Source organism: Pan troglodytes, chromosome 2, assembly GCF_028858775.2.
Source record: "Pan troglodytes isolate AG18354 chromosome 2, NHGRI_mPanTro3-v2.0_pri, whole genome shotgun sequence".
Classification (NCBI taxonomy): Eukaryota; Metazoa; Chordata; class Mammalia; order Primates; family Hominidae; genus Pan; species Pan troglodytes.
In genome coordinates, this window is record NC_086015.1 from 82,085,528 (window position 1) to 82,095,199 (window position 9,672).

At 35.2% G+C, this 9,672-nt stretch overlaps 1 non-coding gene across 1 annotated transcript; it reads right to left on the minus strand.

Annotated features, from left to right (window-relative positions):
* Window positions 1–7,203: 7,203 nt before the first annotated feature.
* Window positions 7,204–7,307, minus strand: LOC112208746 (U6 spliceosomal RNA). Its single transcript, XR_002943321.1, has one exon. It is a non-coding gene; the product is annotated as a U6 spliceosomal RNA (small nuclear RNA).
* Between the last annotated feature and the right edge of the window lie 2,365 nt (window positions 7,308–9,672).

A 9,672-nucleotide genomic window follows, 5' to 3' on the forward strand; every position in this document is an offset into this window, starting at 1 on the left:
TTAATTGGTCCACTGTTGTGAATTTGGATTGTTGAACCATTGGATGAAATCAGATGGCCACAATATAAACAGTTGACTTTAAGCTGTATTAGGATAACTACCACTCATTAAGTTGTCATTTGTTATCTGCTTGTATATTAATTAGTGCAGGTTTTCTCAACCTTGGCACAGTTGATATTCTGCGTAAGGTAATTCTTTGCTGTGGGGGACTGCATTTTAGGATGTTTAGCAGCATCCTGGTTTCTACTCACTAGATGCCAGTAGCAAGCCCTTATAATTATGAGTGAGGTGCTTAGGGCACAGAATTTAATGTTCTCTCGGATTGTACCTTACCTCACTGTGGTCCCATATGTGACAAAAAATGTCAAATGTTCCTTTAAGGGAAAGAAAAATTCTACTCACTGAACCACTAAGTTAGAGGAATACTAATAGTCTTATCAACTGCATTACAAAATGTGTAAATGGGATCTATAATATAAAAGCTTATTTCTCATTCATATAATAGTCCAAATATGTATCATTTGCCATGAGAGACTTTTTTGACGTGAACATTCAGAGACCCCGGTTATTTGCACATTGTGCCTCCAATATATATTCTGAGCCTCTTATTTTCTGCTGGTGGAGGGGGAAAGAGACAAATGAAAGACATGATGTTCTTCTGGTCATTGAAAGGGCAAACACATGACTTGAAAGCTGTATCTCAGATGTATCAGACTTTGACTCAAAGTCATTGGCTACAACACAGTCACATGGCTATTCCAAGGAGATTTGCAAAATGTAGTCTAGCTGTGTGCCCAGTATAAAGAAGAAACACATATTTTAATGCACAGTGTGTTCATACATCCTAGAGAGCATAGAAGCAATGTTTGTGTGAATAAAGAGAGACAGAAGGGGAGCGGGAAGAAATATGCCTCCTGACACTGGAAATGATTCAAAAGCACATTGATAGATAAATGAATAAATAAGTTGGAATGCATTCACCCAATGGAATATATGCAGCCGTAAAAAAAAAATGACCTATAGGTAAACATGACATCAGGGATGAACCTTTGGAAGCATCAAGACAAACTAGCAAGTCCTGGAAGATCACACTATTATATCTAACTATAAAATTCAAAAACAATCCCAAAATTCTTCAATATACTCTTTAGGCACATGATAAAGCTAGAGCAAGAAATTGGTAAACACAGAATGCAGAATAGCAGTTATCTTTTAAAAAAGACACAAGGTGGGGTGGGATAGGACAATGGCACAATGGGAGATGCAAGTTATTGGAAATGGTCTTGTTTGAAGGCTGAGTGATGGGCTTAATGTTATGCTTCATATTATTTTCTTAGTAACTTAAGTGTATTATTGTTTATGCATAAATAATGCATTACAATAGAAAATATTAATACCAAAAGATCAAAACAGAACACATTAGTATTTATTTAGTATGGAGCATCATATATTTTCTGAGCATTTGCCAATGGCAAATTTAACCCAATTGTTAAAGCATTAGAACTTGTACTGCTAGTTATTGTTAAAACCTTCTTAAGACAGGACAAAGCAGTTAATTTCCAGTATGAATTTCTGGTATTATATTTCAGTTTAGCTTTAATCACTGTTATTTTGTGATTTATTTTGATTATGGCACATTAGTTTTAATATTAAGATTTGTTATCACACTGTTTTGAATAACATGGAGGAAATTGTTTTTCATTCTGTTATGTGCTTGAAAACGTGATTTTATTATTTCAGAGAAGAGTTTTTACCTCGAATATTTTAAAATTTTAATGCTGTCTAAGGCAAGAGAAAAACACAGAAGTATGCTTTATGTTAAACTCTACTAGTATAATATACTTAACTTGATGAGGAACATAAAAAGAAAAAAAAACTTTATTGAGTATGCTGTTGAAAACAGCCGATCTATGCACTGAAGAGTTAATTCATATTGGAATGAAAAACAAAGAAATAATCTTTTGGAACGCAAATATAGAGAAATTGCTTCAATTTACCAAGATCAATGTTGTTTGTCTGTGGGCCAATTAGTTGACAAACCCTTATTATATTCAAATACCTTCAATTTAGTTACCAAATTAGAATGTGGGCTTGGATGCTGTCTAAGCTGAGGACTTCCTTTCACCTTCTCAGATCCCAGTTTGATGTATTCTTTCATTTTCAATTTGGAATCTATTGCTGATCATAAGTACTGATCACATTCTAGGGCCTCGTGGAAAGAAAAAAAAGGTGCAAGAAATTCACTTAATCCTTCTTTTTCCTTTTCTCCTTTAATATCATAGGATACAGAATCAGAGAAATGTCTCATAATTTAATTAGCAATGGATGATTTATAAGACTGTATTAATGACTTAATATATGAGAGTATTTTAAAAGAGATTTCACATGAAGTAAAAAATACCCACTACATACCCATAAAAATTTAAAACACAGACTTCTATTCCCAGTAACATTTAGTTATCATTTAGGTTTGAGCGTTCAAAGACATGCATATTGTTCAAGCATCCTTTTTTTTTTGGTAAAAGTACACACAAAATCTCAAGCAAATAAATTTGCATAGGGATGGTCATGATATTTTGACAAGTTTAGGATGGATAAATATAAAACTGACGCAGAAACTGTGATGCCTGACAGACGTTGGTGTTTGCTTCATTATTGTCATGGAAATTGTGTATAAAAATAAATTTGACAAGCTTTGTTATGTTTGGTGCAATTGAAAAAGTTGTTTGTGTAATTCCTTTGATGATTAACTGACTAGAGTTTTAATGATGCCATTGAAGAGAAAAACAATGAAGCATCATTCCTAGCAACTGGTACCCAGTAGCATAGAAAATGATCCACATTTGGCAAATTTACCTTGAATACAGCTGTTGGATGAACATAAAATTTGAAGAGTTGGAAGAAAAATGAGATATGGAGTCTAGCATTTATAATGAATTATCAAATGTGAGTAATTGCACTCAGTTTAACCAAAACACTTAGATTTTTGAAGCTGACTCATCATTTTAATAATTTCCTTTTAAAAGCTGTTTTACGCCTAAAAAATCCATATAACATAAAAGTGCTTTGAAACACAATCTCTGCTATTTCTTTCGTTAGATACGGAAAAAGTGAAATTTCAAGTAAAATATTCCCTGAAAAAAAATCTATTTTTGCATGATATAGTGATTACCACACTATTTATTCTGACTGTCTGGGTTTATGATCTGGCTCTACCTAGTAGCAATTGTGTATTCATAAAGCAGTTTTTGGAGAAAAATTTGGTTCACAGAAGCAACATTTGCCAAAGAGAAAGAGCATGAGATTATAAGCAGGATGGAGGTTAGATAGAAAAGGAAAAATCTTGATTTCACCCTTGCTAATATGCTAGTTGTTCAGGGCTATGACCCGGAGCCCATGACCTGTGAACTTAAACTCAACTGGCATAATTCTCCCTATCAGGGATAACCATGGTATCTGATTTTATCACTTCTACAGGGGAACAATATTACCAATACACACTATTGCTCTCTCTCAAAGAATAGATGGCATTCATAAAACAATTGCCTTTTCCTAGATTTATAAGAAGAAAAGAGAGTACAATAAGGCACTTGTTTGATGTGACTCTCCTTTTTGATTTGCGTCTTCTAAACTTAATTTTGATTTCCCCTCTATGCCTAGTGTTTATTGGAACAACTATGTTCCATTAGGTAGAAAGAAAGATTTTTATATACTGGGATTTATAAACCCTTATATCTTGTTTTATTTATTTTTATTTGTTTAATTAATTAATTTAATTAACCAGAAACACTAAGAGATAGATAACAGCTGGGCATTAAAAAATAAAGTAATACATAAAAATTTCAACTGCACTGGGTGAATTTAAGACTTGGGCAATAGTAAACCAAGCTGTGAGGCATTTTGAATTTTCAGGATCACATTACGCAGTTGTGTCAGGAGACTATTTACTGGTGAGCAGAGACACCAAAAATGTAGGCCTTTTGAGCCTTCTAAAATTTGTGTTTATCATTCTATAGAATTTCAAAATTTTTACTGCATGTGTTTCTATTCTTAAATGTTTTGTTCAGTTTTGCATGTTTTTGAATGCATATAAATGAAATCATACTATAAATATTCTTCAAATACAGGCTTTTTAAATTAATTGTCTCTAAGATTTGACCGTATTGTTCCATTTAGCCATTATTCACTGGTTCTCCTTCTAACTCGTATTCAATTTTCTGGATATAACACAATTTATTTATCATTCTTCGTTTATAGATATTTGAATGTGTTCATTTTTTCTTAATGCAAACAGTGTTACTTAAACATTGTCATAGTTTTCTCCTGGTTATATACAGGCAGCTGTTTCTAGTTATATACAGTTACTATGGTCTAATATTTGACCCCAACCCAAAACAAGAAATTTGTTTTACTTGGCAGTCAAATAAACCAAAATTTTCACAAACATCAGAAGTAATCCTCATTCAATGCAGTCTCATATTTTTATTCTATTGTATTATATTTATACTCTATACCATGTTATTTTAGGTCGCTTTCTGGTCACTCTCCAAAGGCCACAACCACAAAGCCAAGAGCGTAAAAGTTCTAGTATATTTAACCTGACAAATGAATTCAGTTGAAGGCTGGTTGACTTTTACACCCATCTATTTGAGAGTCCTCTCTTACTGAACATTACTGGACACTAGATTTCCTGCCAGATGGGCATCTTGTAAGTATGCTGCATATATACAAATGTATAGACACATTTTTACACATACACACACACAGGATTACTTGTCAATTTCAGCAGAAGTGTAGTATCTAGTCTGCAGTGTGGCTAGAAATGGAAGTCCTCACTTTTTGGAATCTTAGGCAGTGAGACACACATTGGAATTTTATATTTCCGGAAGTAATAGATGACCTTGTTTTGGAAAAATTTCCCATTAAAAACAAACAGAAAATAGACAAAATATAAAAACATAAAATTGTAGCTATTGGTAGAGATTAGAGATCTACCAAGGCAGCAAGAAATTAGAACACAATCCCACAGAGTAGCAAAGTCCAAGTTCTCAAGGAGAAACTATCTGTAGACATTTGCTACTACTTCCCCTGCCCATAGTCATTTGCTTACTTAAAAGCAGCAGCTGAAAGGCTGAGAGCAATTCAAATGTAAACATAGGGGTAAATGGAAATGTTTATTGGATGTATAAGGCAATGATAAAAGAAGCATTTTGGCAATACATACATCACATAGTAATAATAGCACAAAAGATGGGAGGAAAAAATGAAATCAAAGTAATACAGTCCTTATGTTTTCTCAGAAGTGGTAATAGCATTAATAATATTAGATTTTAACAGGACAAAAAACACATTGAAATCATGGGGACAATCCCAAATGGAGATTTAAAGAATATATAGCTTACACGCTAAGTAGGAGAATGGGATTAAGCAATAAAGGGCAGCTACCAAAAAACTACATCAATTATTACAGTTACTGGGAAAATAATAATTTTTTTTTCCCTGGAGCTTGGAAATGAATGAGAATATCTTCTATTACTATTTATTTTCCACATCATATTCAACACTATATTAGAAGTTCTAGCCAGTGCAATAAAGAAACAAAAGGTATAAAAATGAAAAGGAAGTAGAGAGCTCATTATTTGTAAGTGACACAACTGTGCAGGTAAAATATGTAAATGAATCTACATATGAACTTAAAATTAATAAGTATATTTAGCAAGGTCAGCGAACTCAAGATCAATATTAATTATACTTCTATATGCCAGCAATAAATAACTAAAATTATGTTTAAAAGTTATACCACTTATAAAAGCATAAAAGTTATACATAAAACAAGAAACTTAATGAATATCCACCAAAATGACTGAAATTTAAAATACTGGCCAGGCATGGTGGCACACACCTGCAGTCCCAACTACTTGGGAGCCTGAAGTAGGACTGTCACTTCAGCCTGGGAGGTCGAGGCTGCAGTGAACCATGATCGCACCACTGCACTCCAGCCTGGGTGACAGAGCAAGACCTTGTCTCTAAAAAAATAATAAAATAAAATAGGCTGGGAGGGGTGGCTTACGCTTGTAATCCTAGCACTTTGGGAGGCTGAGGCAGGCAGATCACCTGAGGTCAGGAGTTCGAGACCAGCCTAGCCAACCCCGTCTCTACTAAAAATACAAAAATCAGCCAGGCATGGTGGTGCTTGCCTGTAATCCCAGCTACTTGGGAGGCTGAGGCAGGAGAATTGCTTGAACCAGGAGGCGGAGATTGCAGTGAGCGGAGATCGTGCCACTGCACTCCAGCCTGGGTGACAGAGCGAGACTCCGTCTAAAAGAAAAAAAGTAACTAAAATAAAATAAATACTAACAATTGTAAGTGTTAGAGAGAATGTGGAGCAATCAGAAGTCTTTTAGCCTGTAGCAAACCCACTGTTAGTATACAGGCAAAAGAGAAGCTTATAGTTGCTTGCCAAGGGTTTGCAGCAGCATTATTTGTAATATCCCCAAATTGAAAATAGCCTAAATATCCATCAATAGTAGATGACTGATAATAAACAAATTGTGGCATATTCTAAAATATAACACCAAATCGCAATGAAAATTAACTTACTAGGGCTACCTATAACAATATGTGTGAATCTCACAAAATGTTATTAAAATAACAAGTCCTAACACAGATAAATATAGATTTTTTTATTCCATTTTATAAAAGTTAGCAAAACTTATCTATGTAGATAGGAGTCAAGATAATTGTTAACATGGAGGAGGAAGGCTAGAGATAATAACTGAGTGAGGACATCAGAGTGACTTCTAAGGTCCTGGTAATATTCTATTTCTTTATCTAGGTGGATATGGGAAAGGCTAGAAATGAATTTTTATTAATAATCCTTATTTTTCACCCCTCTCTCTAACTGAGCCCTTTGTCATATGACTTTAGAGTTTCTCTGATAAAGGCAGAATATAGCTCTTTATATGATGTGTTTTGGTTAACAGAATGAGGCAGAAATTAAGGTATGTCTGTTCAAAGCCTAGGCTTCAAAGGCCCTCATACACTTTTTAAAAATATTTCATTTTAAATTTTTGTGGGTATATAATAGATGTTTAAATATCTCATGAGGTACGTGAGATACATTGATAGAGGCAGGCAATGTATAATAATCACATCATGGGAAACGGGGTATCCATTTCCTTAAGCATTTGTCCTTTGTGTTAGAGAAATCTGCAATGCTTCACGAATTTGTGTGTCATCCTTGCGCAGAGGCTATGCTAATCTCCATATCATTTCAATTTTAGTGTATGTGCTGCTGAAGTCAGCACCCTCATGCATTTCTATTTGCTTTTTAGCATTTCTCCAATCACTATGAGTAGAACATGTCTGTGTTAGCCTCCCAAAAGGAAGATGGATGGGCTGTAGAGGAGAGACGTACCAGATGTCTTACTTTGTGTTGTTATAACAAAATACTTTAGGTAATTTATAGAGAACAGAAATGTACTTTTAGTGGAGGCTGGAACCCATGATCAAGGCACCAGCAGGTTCAGCTCTAGTAAGGGCCTAATCTCTGCTTCCAAGTTCATGCCTTGTTCCTGCATCCTCTGAAGAAGAGGAATGCTGTATCCTTGGCAAGTAAAAGAGGTAGAAGGCATGGAAGGGCAAAAGAGAGAGGGGCAAATTCCCTCCATTGAGTCCTTTCATAATGACATTAATCCATTCATGAGGACAGAACCCTCATGACCTAAATACCTCCCCAAAGACCCATCCTCCCAACATTTGCATTGGGGATTATGTTTCCAACACACGAAGTTTAGGGAATACATTCGGACCATAATACCAGGTAAGCTGCCCCAGCCAAATGCAGCCTAAAGTGAGTCCCTGTTGGTATTTGCAAATGCACAAGCAGCTAACTGCAAACACAGGAGTAATGCCAGACATGTGGGCTCTGCTGTTGGTTGGATTTGGCAGGTTTCATTTACATGGGAAAGTTCTGTTTCATGTGTTTTTCATTCTCTTCCACAGACTAATAGGCTAGACTAGGTGTGTCTTTCTCATGATGATGGCATCAGCTCATGTAGAACTGCATTTTACACAAAGTCTCTTAGATCCTTGACTTGGAACTAGCTCTCTGTAAGTTCCATTTTATTCCATTGGTCAAAGCAAGTTAGTTAGATGACCAAACCCCAAATCAGGGGACAGAGAAGTGTCCTCTTTTGTGGAAGAAAATGCAAAGTCTCAAGGCAATAGCTTTAATCAGAGTGATTGTGAAGTATTGGAGCCATCAACACAATCTATGACTACTAGAAAGATGTCACACAGTAAGAAATTACAGCATAATTCATTCATTAAACTTGTATTAAGTATTATGAAGAAGAAATACTGCATGGTAAGCTCTACATGGAAAACAACAGAGAAAACAAATATATTGTTAAGCATTTCTATTTCAAGATTACAATCCTGGATAATTATAATATTGACTATCACATTTCCATAGTAGGAGCTATTTAATAATGCACATGGTATCTAGTCTGCATTTTGTTAAATGCATAAAATTGACATTAAGCAACAAAACTAATATCCTGGTTACGTAAAAATCTCTGATTATTTTTCTATTTAATTTTGAGAGCTAAGCAAGCCAGGCTATTTCCTTCTATCTCCAATGATTTCGCACAAAACTTTTACACCATTTGGGATTACATACTATGTGGTTTTATATCTTTAGGTTTGAGAAACATATATATTGCTTAGAGATTATGAGAGAGTGAGGCAGGGAATTATTAGGGAAAAAAATTGTCCTCAATGTGTTACCTTTGCAGAGAAAGAAAAATGCACCACCATTTATACTTTCTTGGGTATCTTGTTCAGGACCCTTCTCATTATTATACCGTCCACTCCCTGACTCACTACTCTGCAGGAGGAGGAAGGAGTATCTAATTTGTCCACATAATCAGTTGGTGTTTCAAAGCTCTCTTTTCTCCCTTGACTGCCTTCATGCAGAGTAAATTCTTCTCTTTTTCCTCTTCCATGTAATAAATATTTTCCTCTTCCAAAGTAAAATAATTTCCTCTTCCAATGTAATAAATATTTTGGGATCTATCCTCTCTTACAACAGGGTGGAAAAATGAGGAAGAAACTGCTGTTTTGAAATTTTATCTGCATCTAGGTAGGCAAACTCAAATAAGAGTGGGATAAGCAAAATATCCCTGCTGTATTTTCCAATCTAGTTTTACCAATAATGTATACTTAGATTCTGATTTGGCTTCTTCTGTCAGCTGTTAGTTGATTGGATTTAAGATGGCTGCAAATTCTATGACATTCCTTCCGTTGAGAATGGGGTCTATATCCCCTGCTCTATAAATTCAGTGAGGAAGTGATGCTATTTAACTTCCAAGGCTGGGACACAAAATTTCCATGCAGCTTTTACCTTGTTCTCCTAGAACAATCACTTTCTAGGTGCTGCCTCTTGGGTATCTCAGAATCCAGCTGCCATGCTAAGAGAAACCTAAACTACCTAGGGAGGCCCTGTGTGCGTATCCGGTTTGCAGTCCCAGCTGAGGCAGATTAAGTCAGGCACCAGACAAGGAAGTGAAAGAGGCTCCAAAATTATAGACCAGAGACTAGCCATTTTTGTTGGACACTGTCTGAATTCCTGATCCACAGGAGCAATTAACATAATCAAATGGTGGGTTT